This window comes from Sebastes fasciatus, chromosome 20, assembly GCF_043250625.1.
Source record: "Sebastes fasciatus isolate fSebFas1 chromosome 20, fSebFas1.pri, whole genome shotgun sequence".
Classification (NCBI taxonomy): domain Eukaryota; kingdom Metazoa; phylum Chordata; class Actinopteri; order Perciformes; family Sebastidae; genus Sebastes; species Sebastes fasciatus.
In genome coordinates, this window is record NC_133814.1 from 288,993 (window position 1) to 313,501 (window position 24,509).

At 42.5% G+C, this 24,509-nt stretch overlaps 1 pseudogene; it reads right to left on the reverse strand.

Moving 5' to 3' along the window:
- Positions 1–3,654: 3,654 nt before the first annotated feature.
- LOC141759010 (uncharacterized) overlaps positions 3,655–24,509 on the reverse strand; it is a 91,066-nt pseudogene continuing 70,211 nt past the window's right edge.

The following is a 24,509-nucleotide window of genomic DNA, read 5'->3' on the forward strand; positions in this document are numbered from 1 at the left end:
ACTGAAACATCCACACCTCCTCCTTAAGCGGACTTTCCTGCTCTTTATACCACATCAGGTGCTCTGACTGTCTACTACTGAGGCAGATGGATTTACGTTGGGGTTGCCACCGACCAAATGTCGGTATTTGACGAGTTGGGTGTGAGAAAGGGTTGAAAAGACAGACCCTTCAGCCACTACTGGCACTGACTGACTTTGCATCCATTTGTCCCATCTCAATTTTTTCTCATACACACACATACGTGTTCAGGCAGGCAACACCCTGTGAACAATGCAGCCCTGTCATTCATTTACCTCTGACCTACTGTGTTGACACATGGGGATCCCATTGCAGAGGGCTCCATCACAAAATCACAGGGTTGTCCAGCAAAATGTTATGGCAAGCCATCCAATAGTTGTTGAGATATTTCAGTCTGAAGTGTTGGAGCAACCAGCATTTCCATGCCGCTAGCATGGCTAAATATGTCATATTTAAGATAACTGTTATTTTCTATGCAACAGTAACAGTAACAGTAACAGTATGCAACATGCAAACAGTAGATGTCACATAGAAGTTGTGTACATCATATCCATCTAGGTCTGTAGTTTGATCCATCCATCCTCTGAATGCTCTAGGTTTGTAGTTTGATCAATCCATCCTCTGAATGCTCTAGGTCTGTAGTTTGATCCATCCATCCTCTGAATGCTCTAGGTCTCTAGTCGGATCCATCCATCCTCTGAATGCTCTAGGTCTCTAGTTTGATCCATCCATCCTCTGAATGCTCTAGGTCTCTAGTCGGATCCATCCATCCTCTGAATGCTCTAGGTCTCTGGTTTGATCCATCCATCCTCTGAATGCTCTAGGTCTCCAGTTTGATCCATCCATCCTCTGAATGCTCTAGGTCTCTGGTTTGATCCATCCATCCTCTGAATGCTCTAGGTCTCTAGTCTGATCCATCCATCCTCTGAATGCTCTAGGTCTCCAGTTTGATCCATCCATCCTCTGAATGCTCTAGGTCTGTAGTTTATGTCTGTAAAGTTGCATGAGGCTGTGATTATCCTAGAGGTCACAACAGGTCGTTTTATACAGTCAGGTCAAATAAAAAGAAAAATGGTCTGACTACAATGAAATGTCTCCTATGGGGACTAACATCATCACACATGCATCCAGTTGGGCTCATTGGATCGACAAGAGTCTCAGTTTTACTGTTACCCAATTTATGGAATTCAAGACTATTTACGGACCCCAGTATGCAGAAATATTCAGCTATACCATTTTTAGAATAGGAGAAAATAACACATTTATACTGCATTCAAAAAACTTGTTTCTACCCCAAACTGCATGTGATTATCATAATGTGGGCATGTCTGTAAAGGGTACCCATAGAACCCATTTACATTCACATATCTTGAGGTCAGAGGTCAAGGAACGCCTTTGAAAATGACCATGCCAGTTTTTCCTCACTAAAATGTAGCTCAACTTCGGAGCATTATTTAGCCTCTTTGCCGACATGGTAGCATGACATGGTTGGTACTAATGGATTCCTGAGGTTCTCTAGTTTCATATGATATATAGTTTCACTCTAGCCCTAAAACTGAACCTACTAGAGCCTCTGAAAGACAGTAAAGTCAGTCTCACAGGGTTAAGCTAGATGGAAAACTGGTTCTCAAGGACCGACAGAAAAACAAAGAAACACACACACACACACACACTCCATATACAGTGTAGTATTCCTTGTTAGTATGGGCCAAGTATATGTCAGTGTGCTGTCTCTGATCTTGGGACGGTATTGATCTCTACTTCAGCCTCTGCCTGAGTCATAACCATTCCTTTGAATCCAGCCCTCTGCTCTTACTTGACGCTGCCTGATCTTAAAATATCTCCTCTAAACTGCGTACAGAACTCATTCCCAAAACCTTTTTGTTCTACAGTTTTTTCCCCACAGCTAGTTTTTCTATTGTTTTTTAGTTTTTTTAACCCTCTGTCCAGTTTGTTTCCAACTTTTTTACATCATTATACCCCTCTGCTCTTTTACCTGCTTTAGTCCTTTACAGATTCTTCTTTTCCATCAATGACTGTCCTCTCTCTCTCTCTCGCTCTCGCTCTCGCTCTCTCTCTCTCTCTCGCTCTCTCTCTCTCTCTCTCTCTCTCTCTCTCTCTCTCGTTCTCTCTTCATGCATGAGTGTTGCCGGTATATCTCTCTCTCTGGGTAATGAATGGCTGCCCATTTATCTGAGTGTCAGCCGGAAGCCCTGAGGAGGTGTGTCTCTACCAGATCAATATCTCATTAGTTTAAGAAGCCCTGCCTCTCTCTCTCTGTCTCCCCCTCTCTTTCTTTCCATTTCTTTCCTATACCCTTTCATCATTTACACATCTCTTTATCATCCCTTTATCTTTCTTTCCCACCGTTCTTTCTCTTCACCCACTGCTAATCATTTTCACTTCCTTTGCTATTTACTCTTCCTCTCGTTCACTCTTTTCTCACATAGAGGATCACTTCCTTTGAAATGTAAGACAAAAAGGCCTTTTGGCCAAAATGTTTGCTGTGTGGTGGTAGTATATTAATTTCCCAAATATTCCATATCATTTTTGGTACAAAACTCACCTTTGCCTGTTGGCACCATTGCCAACAGGTGAGTAAAAAATACATCCGAACAGGAATGATCTGGAATGCAGTGCTATGACTTTTCTCAGAGATTTGAGCTGTTGGCACAAAAATTGCAAAACAATGCGTAATATATCCTTATAGAAAACTAGAGGGCACTAACAAGTTATATTTTCTCTGTTACAAGTACTCAATTTCAAATCAAATCAAATCAATTTATTTTTGTATAGCGTCAAATCACAACAGAAGTTATCTCAAGACGCTTTATATATAGAGCAGGTCTATGACCGTACACCATAGTTTAGAGACCCAACAGGATCCACCAAGCGCACTGTGGCCAGGAAAAACTCCCCGATTACTGGGAAGAAACCTGGAGCAGAACCGGGCGCAGGGCGGGCGGCCATCTGCCGAGACCGGCTGGGGGGATAGATAGATAGAGAGAGATAGAGAGAGAGAGAGAGATAGAGAAGCAGCCACAATAGCAGTCTAGCAGCTGTAATAGCTAATACAAGTAGGACTGATAACACAAAACCAATAGTGGTGGATGGAAAGAGTGATAATACAACTATCGGAAAGCCAGCACTGTCCAGCATCTCTCCTCAGTACGTCCATGTGTATTGGTGTGGGACGTCCCTGCGATCGATGCCCGTGCGTTGGTTCCTGCAGCATCAGCATGCTTGCTGGGAGCTCTTGATGTCTTTGGCAGTGATTGAGAAGTGAATTCTCCAGGCTGCCACATTGTCACTAGGTGTTGGAAATCCCTCGTTAGCATTGGTAGTCCCTCGTACAGACGTAGTTAATTAGGGATGGTAGCAGTTGGTGTCAAGCAGGCACCGACGCGGCAGCAGATGCAGCCACAATACCGGAGACCACCAAGATCCAGGTGAAACCCTGCTCCAAGTGTACCCATGCTCCAGGTATAACCTCGCTCCAGGTGTGACCCCGCTCCACGGTTAGCTGCGAGACAAGGAGGCACAAGGACTCCCGGGAAGGAATGAAGTTAGTAACAATATGGACATGGGACATGAGTATATACATAAGGAGAGGGGAGCTCAGTGTGTCATAGGAAGTTCCTTATGACAGTGTGTCATAGGAAGTCCCCCGGCAGTCTATGCCTATAGCAGCTTAAGTATAAGCGTTATCAAAGAGGAAAGTCTTTAGCCTACTCTTAAATGTAGAGACTGTGTCTGCCTCCCGGACTGAAACTGGGAGCTGACTCTAGGAACCTCAAGTAACCCTGCATTCTGTGAGCGCAGTGCTCTAGTGGGGTAGTAGGGTACTATGAGCTCTTTAAGATATGATGGGGCCTGACCGTTTAGCGCTTTGTAGGTGAGGAGGACGATTTTAAAATCTATTCTGGATTTTACAGGCAGCCAGTGCAGAGAAGCTAATACAGGCGTAATATGATCTCTTTTTCTAGTTCTAGTCAAGTAACTACTCAAGTAACTTTTGAGAGTAAATAGTTCTATAGTAGTTCTATAATAGTTCTAGTTCTAGTCAAGTAACTACTCAAGTAACTTTTTTGAGTAAATTGTACTTGTCAGAGTAGTTTTAAGGCAGCACACTTTTTACTCTTACTTGAGTCGATTTTCAGAGAAAAATCAATGTATTGTCCTCCTTGATTTTGAAATCTGAGATGTGCTACCCTATCACATTTTTATGACTGATAGAATGTTTCTACCACAGATGGTTTTCCTCAGGTCAAAGTGAAGAAGTGAACACACCTGTATTTAATAGGTAATTCATGATGAAACCACCTAAATGAGTCATCTGATTCCAGACATTTTCAGAAAGACAGGAGACTGATTTGGCCACTTCTCTAAACGTATTGTCTTTATGTAATTGGAGAGACCTGGATTTGATCTATGGCTGTCTGTGATGGGAACTGGGACGAAGGACATCTATACTGGAATCATCAAAATTTAAGGACACTAACATGTGGACACTCTCCTTCTTTAACTCTTTTTCACATAACAGACATGGCCTATTATGCACATGCACATGATTTTCTGATTTATTTGCCAAATAAGGAGACAGCCGTCTTGTCTGCTGTATAAGTGGCAGGTTATCTAATCAGGAGGGGATGACTTGTCATTTCATCACAAATAAATACAGGTGCATGTCCACTTCTTTTAACTTTACATGAAGAAGACCATCTGTGGTTGAAATAATTCTCTAATTCTTATTATTTCTTCAGTTACTCACTACCCAAGTCATTATTTCAGTAAATAATTTTGTATTCTTACTCAAGTAGTTGTTTTGAAGACTTCCACTTGAGAATGTTTTTTAGCAAAGTAACAGTTCTTTTACTTGAGTGCAGTTTTTGGCTACTCTACCCACCACTGTAGAAAACAATGGGAAATCATTGTGAACATAGCTCAATCCCTCCTCTATTTGGGGCTATATAACATTGCCATATTTAAAAAAAAATATGATTAAAACTATAAACGGGTCACAAGACTTGAGACTTTCTTGGGCTAAATGTGCATTTTGATAGCAAGCATGATTTTCTCAAAATCACAGTTTAGGTTTTGAGCAATTTTCAGACCGTTTCAGATATTGAAATTCTGCGGTCCCAGCCCCCTGTGTATACCCTGGCTCCAAATGACGTCAAAAAGTGCTCAATCTTGGGCCCTGTTCACACCTGGCATTAGAATGTGTCTCCACATGCGACTTACAAGTAAGTACAGATAACCAACCAGAAAATGACTTTAGTAGAAGTTCAAGTCACCTATTAGAATATTACTTGAATACTTACCTGACACACTAAGCCAACAGTCGGCTGTCAGACAGTTTGGGGCTCATCAGTGAGAGAAATCACTCTGATTGGCTGTTCAGCTTTAATGAATCAGTGCACGAGAGGAGAAATGGAAGTGAGGAAAGCAAGCCAACGAGTAAAGTCAAGAGGACACACAGAAGACTCTTCTCATGTTTCATCTTCATCTCATCTGATCATTCCAACACATGGATTTTTCACATCCACATGAACATCTGGAATGAAGCTAAGTGGTGAGTGAGAGTGGTGTGAAAATGGTCGGCAAACGCTCCTTTGTTTCATGTACGTATCATAACAACGGCTATCCGCCGTCCTCGGTCTTCTGTTTTCTCTTTTTAAACTTCTGAATACAGACTACCGCCGCCTGCTGGTGAGGAGAGTTATTTCCTCTCACGCAGACGCAGAGTGTCCGTTCTAACTGGCCGTCGGCTTTAGTCTTTGAGGTGTATTCGAGCGCCACTTTTTGGCCAGGACAAAGGAGACGTGAGGCGACTCAACTGGTGGCCTTCGTCACCGCTAGTTCATCGATGTCAGGTTGGGGCATCGGCGCCTTAGGCTTATATGCTTATATTTGGTCTCATTTGAAAGGTAAGAAGCTAAGGAATATTTTCAGTAAACTAAACTCTGTTACCATGGAGATTCCAATGGAGATGCAATGAAGGAAATAATAACATTTTCATCCTCGCCTCGTTTAAGATCTTAATTTCAAAGGCAATATCACCATTAAAACCAAGATGTCATAGACAATGATGAAACTGAATGTCCTCTCCTCCACTTTGACTACAACTGTAACTATAAATTTGATGAAAATACACTAAAATAAATTTATGATACAATTTATAAAGATATACTCAGGTGCTTTCCATGATTTGGTCATGCTTATTGTTTACTGGGAGTTTTACTTAACAAATATATTTATTTATTTATATATATATATATATATATATGTATATATATATATATATATATATATATATATATGTAAGGATTTGGTGGGAACAGGTTTGGTTATTAGCAAATTAATTAATAATATCAATAGAATTATTAGTGTTAATAAGAATTATCAATAAACATTAATAATAAACGGGGCACCACCCTGGAATCAGGGACCAATAACCAAAACGTTAATATAGTCTCATTAAATATACTAAACTATCAATTTGGAACTTTGATTAATAATTAAATTAATAACTATAACCAAAATAGATAGTAAAGGTTGAAGGATATCGGAGTTCTTGACATAGCAGAGGTTGGCATTATTCACTCTTGTACAATATTAAACAGACCAGCATGTATATTCCACAAACATTTATTTACAAGATAATAAAGGTTTAAAACACAATATTAATCTAACTAAATAACTAAACTAAACAAACCAAACACAGTGTTTGAGCGTGTGTGTGTGTGTGTGTTTGTGTGTGTGAGAGTGAGGGAGAGAGAGAGAGAGAGAAAGAGAGAGACAATATGGCTGGCTACTTGTCTCAAGATATCTGCAATTGCCTACAGACAAAATGGCGAGCACTGTAAAACTACAAAGATTGCGGGATTAAAGATGGCCGCCAACATGTAATCACATGGCCTCTTTGTTCTTCGGAGCACATGTGCTCAGGAAGGAAAAAGAGTTGGGGTGATGTGGGGGTTAAGATTATCTGAAGCTATATGTTTATGTTTAATACTAATTCACAGTTTATGTGTGTGATCTTAATGTGTGTGAGATAATGCAGTTGGTTAGAAAGATGGTTAGTTTGCATGCAAGACCTCGTCTATGTGAAGCATAAACTAAACACATCAGATGTGGCAAAGCCAGCTACCCAATTATCTTAGCTACAAATAATATCACAACAGTCAAACTCAATGAATAACATTGAGCATATCAATACAGGTACATTCTAGAAATCAAAGTTGAACAGTCTTGCTCAGCCGTGTGCAATTGCTAATACTAAGGTAAGCCCAGTACGTTACCAATCCATGGAAGAAAGGGTTGCAATTCCATGTGTTGAAGTTGTGGTTCCAAGTCAAAGATGTTGTCTTTGCTGTGCTCGAATCCAGTTGTGCAGATTGGAGGAAGCTGGTCGCTCCCATACTTTCTTCCCAGCAGCTTGATAGCTTGGTGCTAACTTCCTTGCTGTTGTTGCTTGAAGTTAGTTGGTAAAAAGGCAGGCTCTCGCGTCTTCTGTTTAGAAGTCCTATGTCTGTTTCCTAACAGGCCATAGGTCAGAGCAGAGCTGCTTCTACAGCTTCTGGTCTGGAAAGCAGCAGCTCACCTCCACAGGTCAGGAGAGTTGAGAAGGGGTGAAGAAAGAGCAGAAAGAGCAGAAAGAGGAGGAACAAAGAGATTCCTCTGGTTTTGTCCTGGGTGAATTTCACAGGTGTGAATGCTACAGTAGCCAATGGCTATTGAGCTGAGTCCATGGGTCAAGGATAATGTTACTGAGTTCATGTGGTCACTTGCCACCAGTCACATTGGTGGATCCCAACATATATATAAGCCATGTTAAAATTAGCATAAATATCCCCAAAACAATGAAATAGTAACAACACAATGAATATTGATCAATATAAATGTAGAATGGAAGGTCATACAGTGGCCACAGAGATTTCAACAGAATGGTCTAAGTCTGCTGAAGAGATCGATGTGTGGCACCATCTAGTGGCTGCATCAAGCCCATTACACCAAAGCCCCCAGTAAACGAAGTGAATGGCAGTCACTATACAGAACATTTGTCCTCTGCCTGAGGCTGACCAGGACTTCCGGCCAGCGCCGTCTTCACTGTACAAAAGGTAGGTGACTAAATATGCAGTTTTGGGCCAAAGTAACCTCCGCTTTGGTCTCCAGGACAAACTTTATTGTCTCTGACCAAAACTCCGGTGTCTCCCCTATTCCCTCCGGCCGCGGTCGGGAGGCTGAGGCAGGAAAAGCCAACACTAGGATCAGCATTGATTCATGGAGAGACCTTCGTCTGGTCAGCTAACATTACAGCCAAGCAGCTAAAATATAGAGTAATATTGTGCTTTTAGCTGACGTGTGTCTCCTCACTGTGTTGAGTGATGCTCCTTCATGTCTATGTAGAGCGAGCACAAGCGCGAGCAACAGGACGCTGACTTTAGTTGACTTAACAGCCACAGGTGTCGCTGTTAACAAGACATTTCTTATTCTTAGAAACAGTCCCTTTAAAGGATTTAAGGAACAAAATCCAGTGTAAGCAAAGTAAGCAAGTAGCACGTAGACCAACATGCACGCTGCCTGGACATGAGCAGAAATCATAACCTAACTCCGACTTTGTTTGCACTTCAGTTGCCCATCAAGTGAATGATCTTACTTGCAAGCCAGGACCACTGATTCGCCAAACCTGCTCTGTTGCACCGCCATGTTTCTACAGTAGCCCAGAGCGGTCGGAGTCAATAACGTTACTCACTCTCGTCGCTGCCATTCTCTCTCTCTCTTGCTTCACCACTCTTCCCTCATACACACACACTCTAAGCACTGGCTTTGCTCCAAATAACTTACGCTACTCTTACAACCCTCTAGAGAGGGCCGCTTGCCTATTTGCACCAGACACCAAAGCACTTGGCACACAGGAGAGGCTTCAGTTGGTTTTAATCTCCTCACCTCACTGCTAGATACCGCCAGATCCTAAACACTGGGCCTTTAATGAATGAATGAATGAATTAATTAATTCTGATTTATGACTAGAACAAGCTGACACTCCATGCTGTGCTGAATCTCAAATTAATCTTCAGGTTCCCAGCTTTCAGATGATGTACCACTTCTATGTGGCCTTTACTATTGACTTTTTATCTACCCCTGAACATCCTCCCCACTACCCCTGTAAAAAAGGGGGCGGAATGGTAAGGGGTTAATTGAACACAACCATATCTCTTGAACGTATTATTCAATTACTGCCGATTGTGGGTGGTATCTTCAGACGTGAATCACCAGCACTTCTTGCTGGGACTCTTTCAAAAGCTGGGCTGGCGAGCAGCAGCAGTAGTAGTAGTAGTAGCATGCAGCAGCAGTAGCAGCAGCAGCAGCATGCAGGTAGCAGCAGCAGCAGTAGTAGCAGCAGCAGCAGAATGCAGCAGCAGCGTGCAGGTAGCAGCAGCAGCAGTAGCAGTAGCAGAAGAATGCAGCAGCAGCATGCAGCAGCAGTAGTAGCAGCAGCAGAATGCAGCAGCAGCATGCAGGTAGCAGCAGCAGCAGCAGTAGTAGCATGCAGCAGCAGCAGCAGTAGTAGTAGTAGCATGCAGCAGCAGCACTAGCAGCAGCAGCACCACAGTAGCAGCATGCAGCAGCAGCAGTAGTAGCGGTAGTAGCAGTAGTAGCATGCAGCAGCAGCAGCAATAGTAGCATGCAGCAGTAGTAGCATGCAGCAGAGTAGCAGCATCAGCATTTGAACTCATACTTTTTGAAACTAATCAACTGTTTTATCTTTCTTACAGTATGGTTGCTGCTCTCTCACTGCCATGTATTCAGATGTGTGTCCAAGCAGGCACGCATACACACATACAGGGCTTAGACATTGTATCACTTTCTCAAGTTGCACTTATTCATATTTTAGCCTTAGACCTTAAAGTATTCCACATCTTTCATACATTATGGGTATTATTAAACTTTTAAAGCTAGCAATCCAGTTTAGTGTCAGCTTTTCAACATCCAGCATTCACAGCTCCTCTAGTTGTATTAGGTTACTGGATGTTTTCTGACTACTACAGCCGCTCTTCAACTTGGAAAGACACACTGACGCTGTCAGTGTGGGAGTAGGTGAGGCAGCTAAAGTATAATTCATGTGCCATCTAATAGCCCATTTCTCCTGGCTTCAGTGCCCAACTCAGACATCCAAGTGGCATTTCCTGCTGAGACGGTGTTTTTTCCAATAACCCAGACAGCACACAGATAAACATTGCATTCATAAGAGAACGCAGTGGTGTGCCTTTTACTTTCTATTTTCTTTTGTGCCGTTCTCATCATATATCCCTCCATTCTTGCTGAGTTTTTTTCAGCTCCCATTTCCCTCCACCTCTTCTCTTTCTATTCCTCCTCAGTCTTTTCCTCCATCCCTCTGCAGCGTTGCAGGCACTAGCCATAACTCTTTATGAATGATTACAGCTACTTATGGCAGGCTCGCCGACATAAAGCACTCAAAAGGGCTTTGTCAGAAGCCACAATAAAGAATGTATTGATAGTCCTTCTGCTTTAGAGGTTTATTCAGTCCACTCCAGACTGAGAGAGAGAGAGAGAGAGAGAGAGAGAACTTAAACTACTGGGTTGATGACAAAACAGTGTCCATTTTGCAGCTGTTGGAGGTTTGATGGAGTTTGTCCATTTGTTGTGGAACTGCGGATGTTCAAATTTGTTTTTTTTTCAGAAAATGTCTTCTCCACGTTTTTGAAAGTGTAGCTTAACATCTCCTGAAAATGTTGTTTTTACTTCTACTTCTTAGCTTGCTGCAGTAATGTACAAGTGCACTCCAGTGTGTGTCAGTAGACTGTGACATCACTGTTAGGTGTGTGTACACGTGCAGCACAGCTCACTTCTGACCACACGCTCTTCAGCCTGGGGAGATGCACAGCATAACTGCAGGTCTTTTCACTTCACAAACAGAGTTTTTGGGTCTTAGCATATTCAGTATTCTCAAAATACTTAGCATTTGTCTAACAAAGCTAATTATTCAGTTATTAATTCAAACATGCCTTCCTTGAAGACGAACTACAAGATAATTCTGGTGTGTGTGCGCTCTATACCTTCTGGGTGCTGTGTGTTGAGTTCCACCTTTTTGGTTTGTCATTATTAGCGGTACTCAAATTAGATTTTTGGAACCTGTGAACCGATTCAGAACTGTAGAAGATGGCAAACGGATTTGCATTTATATAACGCCTTTCTAGTCTTTCGACCACTCACAAAAAAAGTTCTCTCCTATCTGATTGTCACTGCCGGTCTCAGTCAAAATGGAAGGAGTACAGGCATTACTAACCATTACTTTGGTTAGTTGAATGAGTGCTATTCGTTAGGCCTGTTGGCCCATCTAAGATGATGAGGTGGTTGTTGGCCTTCAGCCCTGATATACTTCCAAACAATCATATACGTGGCCAGCAGAAGACCCGTATGAGGCTCTGTACATAGAGCCTTGTGGCTATATGGATGTAGATGGTATAAATCTGCCTTAAGCCTGCATGAGTGACCTACTTTTATGCCACATGGTTTCACCTCAGCCATTGTTGTTGTTGATGGAAAAACATTAATAAATTCAAGAAAAAAGACGGGGAAGAATTAGCATTTTATGGATAAATGTAGATGTTTCATTTAGATATCTTGGCAGCTGATTTGTAGGAAGACAATAATTTATTCACTCATATCTTTACGGTCAATGTTAATCTTTGTAATCATCGTAGGAAATGTTCCTCTGTGACTGCCAGTATGAATGAGTACTATTATTGCACTATTGATTTTCTCTGTGTATTGTTGAAAACCTCATCCACTGGTCTCTCTAAATGGTAAATGGACTTGCATTTATATAGCTCCTTTCTAATCATCCGACCACTCAAAGCTCTTTACATTACATATCAGTTCACCCATTTCACCCGTTCACCCATTCACACACACATCCATACACTGATGGCAGAGACTGCCATGCAAGGAGCCAACCTGCCCATCAGGATCTAATCTAAATACTCATTCACACACCGATGGCTCAGCCTTCAGGAGCTTGGGGTTAAGTGTCTTAACCCCAAGCCGGGGATCGAACTACCGACCTTCCGATTGGTGGACAACCTGCTCTACCCTCTGAGCCACAGCCGCCTCTCTCTCTCACTCACACACACACACACACAAACACACGCACACACACACACACACACACACACACACACTTTTCCTCCAAGAAATTGTTATGATTGTGAATTAAGATTTTTTTAAAAATCTGACGTGTCCAAAATGAATGTTTTGTTTATGTCTGTGGAAGATATCAGAAGTTTGGTTCTCACTTCTTGAGAGCCAATAAAATATCGACGTTGGTATAACATGGTGTCTCAGTCTCGTCAGTGATCAAGTGGTCAGTTAGTGTGGAAAAAACTGATAAATGGCTGAGTTTGACAATGGTGTCTTCATCAGGCTGCAGGATAAGAGGATATTTACCGTGACAAGTGACATTAGCACATTTTAGCTGTCTTAGCTTAATCGTCCAAACAACAATACCCATAAAATTATAATTTGGCATATTTAAACAACAACTACCAGCAGCCATAGTCCTTCCAAACCTAACTAATGTGTTGTCACCGGTTAGATTGTCAAAATGAGAAAAAGAATAGCTTCAATCCCAGAGGAGCTACGTTAGCATCATAGCATTAGTGATGGTTGTGTAGTACAGTACAGTAGCTGCAGAATCATTCTCATACACTGGTTAAATACTTCCCTTATAGTCATCAAGTAGCCCATCTACAGTGTTCATTTTGAGTCGTTTCATACATGACAACATATGGAAAAACATTTTAAAAGAATGTTAAATTAATGTTGAATTTCAGTTTTGTTTTTTAGTTTGCTACCTTCAGACTTTGCCTCGCAGACCGTCTGCTTTCTGGCTGGATACCTGCGCTATGTGCACATTGATATCATGACGGGAAAAGGAAAGCCATTTTCTCTGAATAAAAAACGGATGTGCACGGGGAAAGCACCTTTGGTTGCACCCGCCCTCATTAAGTCTGGTCACGTAATGTCCCCAAAGTGAAACACTGCCGATCGGCTCCTCGGCACCGCGGCGCCGGCAGCTCATGGAGACCGGTGCCCGTCTCCCTCCATGCTGCTACCGGGTGAGCTAGCAAGTAGCCCCGGTGGTTTCTACTGTAGTTCCCTGAAACAATGTATAATGAAGATGCACATCAGAGGGGATTCGGAAGTGGGAGGCTGACTGACCCAAGATGGTTTGGGTGTCTTCTTTTTATTTATGTCTAGTTTGAATGAATTGTGTTTTACATACTCTGTGCAAGAACAGCTGATCTCCCAGCTGAAAGGAAGGCAGCGGGGGATGGGGAGGGGTGTACACACACACCTAGACCTATACCTAACATGTTGCAAAATGATAGTACTCTACCATGAAAGATTCATCACATGACATGCCCTGGACCTTTCCCCAGTTGTGGGGGGCTCTGTCTCAGGAGGCGGGGGAAATAGGCGCAATGCCATCCTCTCTTGGCTTGGCTCCTGAGAGGGACAGGCTGAGGAGGGATGGACTGTCTGTGCAGGTTGTGCAGACTATCCAGGTGGCAAGATCTACCACTGCTTTATAAGGCAAAGTTAGGGTTCCAACGCTGGTGTGAGGAAAGGAGGTTAGATCCCTTGTCCTCTGCAGTCGGGTCCATTCTCTCCTTTTTACAGTGTTTGATGGAGAGAGGCCTGTCTCATGCCACTATTAAAGTGTCTGCAGCAGCCATTTCTTCCTGCCATGAGGGTTTTGACAACAGACCAGTCTTTGGCCACCCTCTTGTGTCGCGTGCCTCCTCCTTGCTTGATGCTTCACGGTGACCGCAGCAGGGCTGCTCTCAAACCAAACCCCTCCTTTGTTCCCAAGAACTTGAGGAGTTCATTCAGGTCAAGGACATCTGTTTGTGTGCTAATGGGAGGGTGTGACCGGAAAAGTCCTTTCCAAGAAACGCCTGGCGGGCTGGCTTTGTGAGTGCATCTCAACAATCAAACATCTCCCATCTCTGGCAGCGTATACATCCATCGGGCTTCACCCACTGTACCCATAGAGTCCAGTATGGGGGGTAGCCTGTGTGGGTTACAACTAAGGTTACGATCTTGTGACCCCAGTTTTATAAGCACAGGCGGAGCCCTCTACCGAAGGGGGCCCTGTTGCTCCTGCACCGCTCACTAAAGCGGGTGTGGGATGGTCTGATAGCGAGGGATGCTGCCTTATATACTGTGGGTCCGCAGGTATTTGGGTAGGCACGTCCTGATAAGCCGACTAGGTTTATGCAAAGTGGGCGATTGCATGCTTGTGATTGGAGGAGAGTATTAGCCATAGAGTCCAGTAGAGGGCTCCGCCTGTGCTTACAGAAGTAGGGTTACAATATCATAACCTTTGGTACCTGCATTGTGGCTATCTGGATAATATCTATCAGTATTACAAAGTTACCTTTTCTAACCATTTTACATCCGGCTTCCAATGGAGATGTCTGAGTACAGTAGAGCTCAATCTAAAAATACTTGCCTGCTGCCTGTTCTCTGCATCTATCAGAAGTAAAGCAGACAGTCAAATGAGATCAAAAACTGCAGTGAGACGGCTGTGTGATTGCTTTCTTTAGGCTAATAGTGTTAGTGTTCAAACCACTCTAGGATACACTTCAGTCTGTATTGGCAATATTTAAGCAGCGTGCCACAGTTACCCAAACACAGTTGCTGTCTTGTTCAGTAAAGATGTGGCAGAGGCCAAATAAAACACAACTTGAAAACAGTTAGAAAAATCAATAGGTATATGCAGACTGTCTAAAGTGTTACTGGTGTTTTATGATACCATTCCAACTACCATCAAATAAATACTTTTTTTAAAGATAGCTTTGGATTTTGTCTATTCTAATATAATATTGCCGATCCCAGCTGACATTGGGCAAAGGCGGAGTACACCCTGGACAGATCTCCAGACTATCACAGGGCTGACACATAGAGACAGACAACTATGAACGCTCACATTCACACCTTACTTTTTTATATGTGGATTTTTTTTACATTTATATACAACAATAACTGTTTTTGTGTACATTGAAAAATATTTTTGTGGAGAGAGTCATTTATATATAAATCACAAAATACATTTGTGAATCCTTCTGAGTGAATTCATTATTATTGAGACTGATCTGACTATAGTTATAGGTCCCTCATCAATTCTCCAAGAAGAAATCCCTGCTTGGCGTGACTATGCTGTAAAGAACAGGGGTAAAACTCTACAGTCCTTGTTCTGAGGTATCTTCATCCTGGCTGTTGTGTGGTATATTAAGAATTTCGTACTAAAAAGATGCCATAATTATTGGTAAAACTCAGATTCTTAAGCCTCATATCAGCTTTGACAAAAACAAGTGCGGCCATTGAGAAGAGCTATAAAGACTGTCGCTGTCAGACATGGACCAAGCATATTGACATGTACGTGTAGATTTTGTCCATTATCTCTTACACTTTAGGAAGGGATTGCTTCATTCGTTAGTGTGGACAAGCAGAATGGTTATTGTTATTGTTCATATAGCATGGAAGTATTGTATTGGTATAGACTTCAAAAGATTTTAACCTTTCTTTAAGATGTAAGACGGATTTAGAGAAAAAGAGTGTGCCTTGGTATTCTTTCTTTATTCTATGAATTTGGGAGTGATGTCATTAAATGTATGTACATGTGTAGGTGGAAGTATGACTTCTAAAACACACGCACACACACAGTGTGTAGCCAGAGTAGGCTATGGTTTGACACATACACACACACACACAACAGACGCACTGTCAAAAGACTATTCATTATTTCCTAATTCTTCCTAATCAATTTCTGACATAACTGACCTTATTTATTAATTGACTATAAATTTGTTTATTAGTCTATTCATCAAACTCTTCCACATCTGAAAATGTATTTATGTATCTCCTTCTGATGAGTGGATGGGTAGATTGGAGGTAGTTCTGTATGGAGTGGCCACAGGTTGTATCTGGAACACGGCATGTTGGATCTTTTGGATCACAAGGTGTGACTCGGCTTGAGTTGTTTCTCTCCCTCAGTGGCTGTCTTTGGCGTCTTCGGGCACTTTCGGATGTGGTCGGCTGTGACGTTACCTCGATGTGAACTCGGCTTGAGTCGTTTTTCCATCTCCATCTCTCTCTGGTGCAGTGTCTCTGTGTCATTTCTCAAAACCCCCCTCTACTAGCTGGAGGGGTCTCTGACATCATGGCCAGTTCAAAATGTCCTTTATTTAAAGTCTCTTTTCTTTGCACTGACTGGTACCAGCAGCATGTTGTGTGGATGCAGTGGACCTGCTTCAGGTCTCAGCAGCTGACTGTTTCAGCCATCAGGTCTCAGCAGCAGGGCAGCGGAGCAGCAAGAGAGATGGTCTGGCATGCTGGATTCAGAGATCTTTTAGCTGTAGTTGGAGCAGATCAGAAGGTTCAGGTTCTCTTTTCAGGTCAGTCGATCGCAGCCGTCGTGAGGTGCTGGGCCTCCAGTCCTCAGGACGGCGAGCAGCCTGTGTCCCCAGTTGTGTTCTTCTTCCATATTTGACATCTGGACTTCATCTGCTGCAGAAAAATATTAAACATTTATGGGATATATACCACTGAATAAAACTTGATCAATTGAATTAAAAGGAATTAGCCAATTACACAATACAGATAAACCTTGTATTTTAGTTTTTGTCTCTGCGACCAGCAGCGAAACCTTTAAAGTAGCTGGGAATCAACACATATGACACCTTTGCTGCCGTAGCCATTTTTTCTGTCTCCCCAGCTATCCACTGATTCCAACATGCCACCACTCACCTCTCCATCCACGTGTGACCGCTGCCTTCATCTGACCCAAACCATCGCCGCGCTGCAGACGCATTTCCACTCTCTATCAAATCCGGGATGAAGAGCAGTTTCTGGATTCCCTGGTTACAGTGGGCGCTGCTGCCACCGCTACCGCCTCAGTTGGAGCTGAGCTGGACTCCACCATCCCGGCTTCCCGATCCCACGGCGAGGACCTCTGGCTACAGCAAGGAGCCAGACCCAGGAAGCTGGCTAAGGCTACTTTCACACAGAATAAAAAAAATCCGCAGCTCCACTCTCAACCAGGAGCCTTGGTCCATAGGTCACAGGAATAGCAATCTCCTCCCTGTAAACTTCAACTTTCAAACCGGTACAACATCCTGGACGAGCTGAACTTTTCCTTGCTGACCTCGTCCTCGCTACCACTGCCTCGTCGTGCTCTGGTGTCCCCTGCTTCGGTGGCACTGCTCGGCAAATCCCCCCGGCATCTGATCGAGGCAGGTGGGTGGTTCTGCGGGTGGTCACTCCCGCTGCTAGGTAGGTTCAAACCGTGCAAAAAATGAGTTCAGATTGTCAGCCAGGATGACGTCAGCACTCATAGTTGAGGGGGGTCTGCCCTGGTAGTCCGTTATAGTCTGCAGTTCTTGCCATAGGCATCTGGTATTGCGTTGCTCCATCTGCGATTCCATCCTGTCTCTGTACCTCCTCTTAGCCTCCCTCACTGATCTTCTCAGGCCGCAGGAAGCCGCCTTGTTCTCGCCCATGTCACCAGATACCAGGCCGGAGTTGTATGCAGCAGTCCGGGTGTTCAGAGCGATGTGGATCGATTTGTTTTTGGTTTGGAAAGGACCTAACTCTAACCGTGGGTACGATGGTATCTGCTAGCGTTGCTACAAAGTCCATAGCTGCTTCCGCAAACTTGCTGATATCCCTGGAACAGGATTGTAACATGTCCCAGTCAACGTCACTCAGCGCTTCCTGTAGCTCCACTTCTGATTGGTCGGACCTCCGCTTTACGTCCCTCTTCACTACCGCTTCCCGTACTATCCTTTGTTGATATTCTGGCAGTAGGAAAATGGCGGCGTGGTCTGATTTGCCGAACGTAGGGAGAGAAACAGCCTTGTAGCCCCCCTGAATGCTGTGTAGCACTGGTCCAACGCTCTTTCCCTCCCTGGTAGCACATGCAATGTGCTGGTAGAAGTTAGGCATAACTTTTTTAAAGTTCGCCTGATTAAAGTCCCCAGCCACCACCATAGCCACGTCAGGATGTTTATTCTGATGTCAACATAACACGTCGTGTAAATCTGAAAGTGCTACGTCCATGACTGCTTGTGGTGGAATGTAGACGGCTGTGATGATGACTGCGCTGAACTCCCGAGGGAGGTAGAATTGACGGCATGCGATCGTGAGATGTTCCAGGTTCGAAGAGCAGGAACGGGAAAGAGTCTTGATGTCCTTGGGGTTGCACCAGTTGTTGTTAGTCATGAAGCAAACCCCTCCACCTTTGGATTTACCAGACTCTACCGTTCGGTCCGCACGGAAAACAGAGAAGGACTCGGTTGGGCAAATGACTCGATCTGGCACCAGCGGGGTCAGCCATGTTTCCGTCAGACAGGAGATATTACAATTCTGTATGTCCCGTTGAATCTGATCCTCGCCCTAACATCATCCATCTTATTATCCAAAGATTGGACATTAGCAAGAAGAATGCTGGGCAGAGGTGTACGGTAGGCATGAGCTTTCAGTCTGTTCCGTATCCCACCCTGTTTACTTTGATGTTTTCTCCGTTGTTTCCATGTGAACGCACCATTGTTTTATGTTTTGGCTCGCTTTAGTGATCTCAGCAGGCCATGCTGGGTCGATGGAAAAAGTGTCCATAAAACTTTGCTTTAAGCAGGTTTTAATGTCCAGAAGTGTGTCGTGGTCGTACGATGTCAGTGTCGATGTGTAGGTAGCAAAGAGGATGTTCAAAATAAATACAATAATACAAAAAGAAAGAAAGCACACAATCTCCACGGAGCTCCACCGACAGCGACCGATTGCAGCGGTGCCATCTTAGCGCTATTTATCGACCACCAAAGCACACAGTTTAATTTTTACCTGAAATGTCTGAACTACTGTCCGTCTGTTTTACTAACCATGATAGGATTCTTAACTGGTGATTTTAATTTGCATGTTGATTATATCTCGAACCGCAAGGCTATGGATTGTATGCAACTTTTACATTACATCTTTTGATTTGAATCAGTATATTAGTGGGCCATCTCAAAACTGTGACCACACCCTAGAGTTAGTGATCTCTAGAGGTCTGAATATTGTTGTTGACAAGATGGTTGATGTCAATATATCAGAACACTGTGTTTTTTTAAAATGACTATTACTGGTATAGCAAAAAACCACAAGGAACGCCTCATCAAAAGACACTTTTGAAGTCCATCTGCAGCCAACGAGTTCTCAAACCACATGCGCAGTCAAGCTCTCTCTGATGAAATCACATCATTTCATCAAAAACTACAACACTTCAATTCTAAATTAAGATCAGCACTCAACATAAAGGCACCTGAGAAAACTAAAAAGAAATCGCAGATTAAAGTAATGCCTTTGAAAAATGAGTGAATAAGTCTGCTAAAGAGAGAGTTGTAGAGCTGAGCAAATATGGAGGAAAATGAAATGAACAAACCACGAGAGATCCATACAAAAGCGCTATTTGTCTATAATAAATATTTACACTATGAAAGGCGGGCATACTTCTTTAAGATTATCAGCAAAAGCGGCAACAATCCCAGAATTTTGATTTTGACCATCGATCACCTTTTAAATCCTCCACAGGTTCCAGAACAAATATTCAATTCAATTCAATTAAATTTATTTTTATATAGCGTCAAATCACAACAGAAGTTATCTCAAGACGCGAAATATGTCATGCCTCATAGTCAAAATGTGAGGAGTTTGCATCATTCTTTGGGAATAAGACACAACAATGAATGTTCAAGGTAGTATTGCCCATAGTGTTGATATTAAAAAAATTATATGTAATGCCTCTCTTGAAAAATGTTATTCCTTTTGTAAAATTGTTGTGCAGTTATAGTCCTCCATTTGCTCCCTAGATGAAATTCACACTACTTTCTTTAAGGATGTTTTGGATTGTTTAATTTGTACTAGGTATTGTAAATTGCTCTCTAGAGACAGGCATTCTTCCAGTTGCACCTTATGGGTAGATATTCCATATTTGGTGCATGTTCATCAACACACCCAGGTCATCATAAATATGAGTGAAATATACTTAACTGAGGCCATTTCCAAATGGGTGTATTAGTTGCTTGCTTTTACATAACCACGAGGGTTATGAAGTAGAGCATGGATTTCATTAGTTGGCGATAATTTTGCTGGCAGTTACATCATTAGTGTTATACCTTAGTATTAAGTCTTACAGTGGGGAAATACGGTTTTACTCACAGGGTAAAAACACACCCAGGACTCGCTAGTAGTACCAACATCGGTGAACTACACTTAGCAGAGGTATTCATTTCCAAATAGGCATATTAGTCGCTTGCTTTGACATAATCACAACATTTATAAAGTTGAGCATGGATTTAATGAGTGGAGGTATTTTTCCGGAGGTAACGTTATAATAACTTAGCAAACTAGCAAAAACGTACACAATTTGAGCCGCAATGGCAGAGTGGCGCTGTTCCTGTAGGCTATCCGCTCGTGCTCGTTGACTCCAGGGAAGTGAAGGAGAGTTTGGTTGTAACATTATCCAGCGTTCATGTACCGTTACCAGGCTATAGCCAGGATCCAGCAGCAAGAGTAATCAGCAGCCAATGAGCCGTGGTCTCATGTTCGTCTCAGTCTGCAGAGCCCTAAAGCCCCGCCCCGCTGTTAGCTTGATTATACAAAATATATTAATACTGAACGTGTCGCCTGTCCAAATTGCACCAAATTGAACACTGCACGTCCTTGGGTCCTCAGCAATAAATCTGGCAAGTGTGAAGTCGATTGGATGAGTGGTTCTTGAGATATGCGAACAACACACAGACAGACACAAAGACGGAGATTCTTTGCTTTATAGTTGGATGGTTTTAACATCCACATTCAGAGTTCCACACAAAGTAAAACATACAATGTCATGTTGATCTGCCAAAATTGATTGCCATATTAGTTCTATAAGCACCAACTTAGAAAAGAGTCACTGGCACTGCTGATTAAGTAATAAGCAACCAGCTAGTTTCTTTATCTATTTTCCATAGATAATGGAAGCACAACAACACATTCTCTCTCCCAACTTGTCAAATGCAGCTGCTTAGTCATTGGCTCTACGCTTCAAACCATAACGCTCTACGTATCAGTTTTGGACATGTCAGGGACGGTGTGTCAGTTTCCGCTCGTTATATGCATAGTGTCTTTTCAAAATAAACCTACCTAGTTTTTAGGTTAACTGACGCAACAAAAGTACTTGGTAAAGCTTATATCATTGTTTAGGTTAAAAGAGGTAAGTTTGTTACATAAATAAGTTTGCTTGTGTCGTATCTTTTCTGCGACAGTGCTGTTGAAGTGATGATGAAGAATGCTCCGAGGACACTGTTCTTGCTGGTAAAATAGAGTTTATTACAAACAAGCCACACATGTCATGACGGACGTCTCGAGCAGTCCGGAGGCTTCAAGTCGAATATGAAAGTCCTGCCCTTTGGGGGCTCGCACCCCCTTATATCGGGTTCAGGTCATCCAATCCCTGAGCTAAGGTTTGACCACATGTCTTAGGTATCTCCTACATGTTTATCTTTCAGCCCCTGAACTTTGCCCTACTTCTTTCACATATGTTTACAATTAGGGCCTCGCTGTCCGGTACAAGACCTGAAAATATACCACATATTCCCCCCTTCGAGACTTAAACAAAGTCTCGAAAAAATAAGAGAAGAAACAGACAGGTGTATAAACATGACAAATTTAACAACTTGTCCTTATTACCATTGAAACAACTGTATGGAGTATAAAAGTGAGAGTGAAAAACCTGTCAGGCAGCTAATCTTTCTTGAACAATGTATTAAACAATGTATACAGGAAAATTCTCTCACGGTCCCTCTGCCAAGGCGACCATACGTAATACTCCATAACACTGAAATGAGGAATTTTAGCAATTTGTATATGGAAATGATTTAAGCAAATGCATATGGAACTCTCAGCAAATTAAAACAAAACAATGTCCAAAGTCAGGCTGGTCGACCCATCGCACCTTTCTATGGACCTTTTCCTGCCTACCCCACTGTCCCTAAACATCGAGAAAAAGAAAAAGAAAACATCTGAGGTCCCATTATATTTAGAAACCATCATTTCTCAAGCATGTAATACACAAAAAAGAAAATTCCTTTTCAATAACACTAAGGTAACATCTCAGAGAAGACATAAGACTGTGTAACGCTGTAGTTTCTCAGCAGCCTTGACGCCGGTGTAGTATCGATGACGTCTTGACTCTGGATGTTGTATCGACAGTCCACGTTCAGAGTTCTTCAGGCCATTCGTATTTTCATGTTTGAAGTGTCTGAATCCATTCAGCCCATCGGAGTCCCTGACAATCCACCACCCTCACAGTGTTCTTCCCCAATATGTTCTAGAATGAAAGAAAAGAAAACCAGTATCTTTTGCATACAGAACAGATACAAATTAAAACATCAAACACAGAATTAGATAAGTAAAAATGTAAATATTGTCCATTAATCATATTGTTCAATTGAAGGCCATGTACCTGGTGTTGGTACTTTCAACACACATGGACCCTTCAATTTCTTGATTGATCTCACTGAGTGTGTTAACTGCTGAAACCATAAATTTCTACCTGCCCATGGGTCTACAATTCCCAACGCTAAAGCATCAAATCCATACGCTTTCCACTTAGCTTCTCTCTTCTGCATTACATGGTTCTGTTCAAACATCTCCTGTGATATCCGATCCGAGTCAACAAACTCCTTTCCCTCATCTACAATATTCCTCTGAACAGTCTCAAATGAATTTCCAACCTTCACTTCCTCAATCTCCTTCCTACTACTCACACTAATCCCCATCTCTAACATAGACTTCCGGCTCTCATTCACCATCTCTTTCACTTTCAAGGATACTTTGTCAAGTGTCTGTGTCACATTCTCCAATTTCTTAGGCGTCAATGTTGTCGCCAAGGTAGTACTCTGATCGAAAGCATTATCATTATTTATTGATTTCAAATTTAAAGTAGCAGCCTCTATACGTGTGTTATTTACCTTTGCAGTGGTTACTTCAACAGGTCTTAGATTTGTTATCATAAGTCTCACCTTACGACTTATGTACCTTCCAATCCAAGAGTGGCTAGATGGAACAAATTTAAACTCTGGCTCCCGATATGTACACATATATTCCCCTTCATCTTCCCGAGTAACGTTGCGCACTGCAAGTGAACAATCATCTACAATTTTCGTATACCTCATATCATTATACAATAAGTACTTCCTTTGATTATAAGGCGGACCGTGTTGTCCAGGAAGTATCAACTCCACATCCTCTCCACGACTATTTTCCCACTTGGGAAAATCGTGAATACGGCTATTCCCTATTCCACATTTACAAGGAAGAATAACCATTTTTCCAAGCTTGGCTCTGACCACTATCTCTTCAGGTTTTTTCGTCGTATAAATCTTATTAGGTACCTCTGTTGTTAGCTGTGACACATTCTCTACCATCCTAAGTTTCATAACGGAGAGGTTTGACCCTCCTCCGGACTGGCCTGGGACTCCTTTTCCCAATTGAACCTCCGAGTTTTCTCGCAATGGAGTCAGATCTCTTTGCATCCTCTGGTGTGTCACTCTCCACTGAAACATGCTCTGTTGTTTCTGGGACATATTGGAATTTGATGTCCCTAAATGCATTTCCTTGTCCATCATCAACATTATCATTACTGACATCATCAAAAATATGCTCAGCATCATCGACATTTTCCACACTCTGGACAATCCCCCCTTCTTGATTTTGACTTGGGAGATTCTCATGCATCTGCCCTTCGGCTGCCTGTTCTCCCTCATTTTGTTCCACAGAGTCATCTCGACTCTGTGTGGGTTGTACCTCTTCTCTGGGTGCTTTGACGCAGTGCGATAAATGATACCAAGTTGGAGATCCCTGGACCGCGGTTCCAGTACTGCGATTTGTAACACTGAAGGATCAAACCCAAATGCCTTCCATTTAGTGTCTCTCTTTTGTATTGTATGGTATTGATCCAACCTGTACTCTGGTGTCTGATCAGAGTCAACAAAGTTATTATCTATGTTTAAAATAGTCCTCTGAGCTGTCATAGATGACTCTACATACTTCTCTTCTATCCTCTGTTCTCTAACTTCAACAATGTCATTACTGCTGTTCACGCTAGGCTCTATTTTTTACATTTGCTTCTGGATTACATTAATCACATCCTTAAAGGTCCAAGATGTCATATTAGATGTCTGCGTTGTATTTATAAATGTCGTAGATGCCACGGATGTCGTCACTGTTGTAGCATTCATCCCCTTTGAAGTCATAACTAGAGTAGTAGCCTGAGTAGGTGTATGAACATTCTTAGTTGTTTCCGGAACTAACGTAACAAGCTTTATCTGTGTACTAATCACCTTTGGAGTGGTTACTGTAGTAAATTGTACGCTGTTTA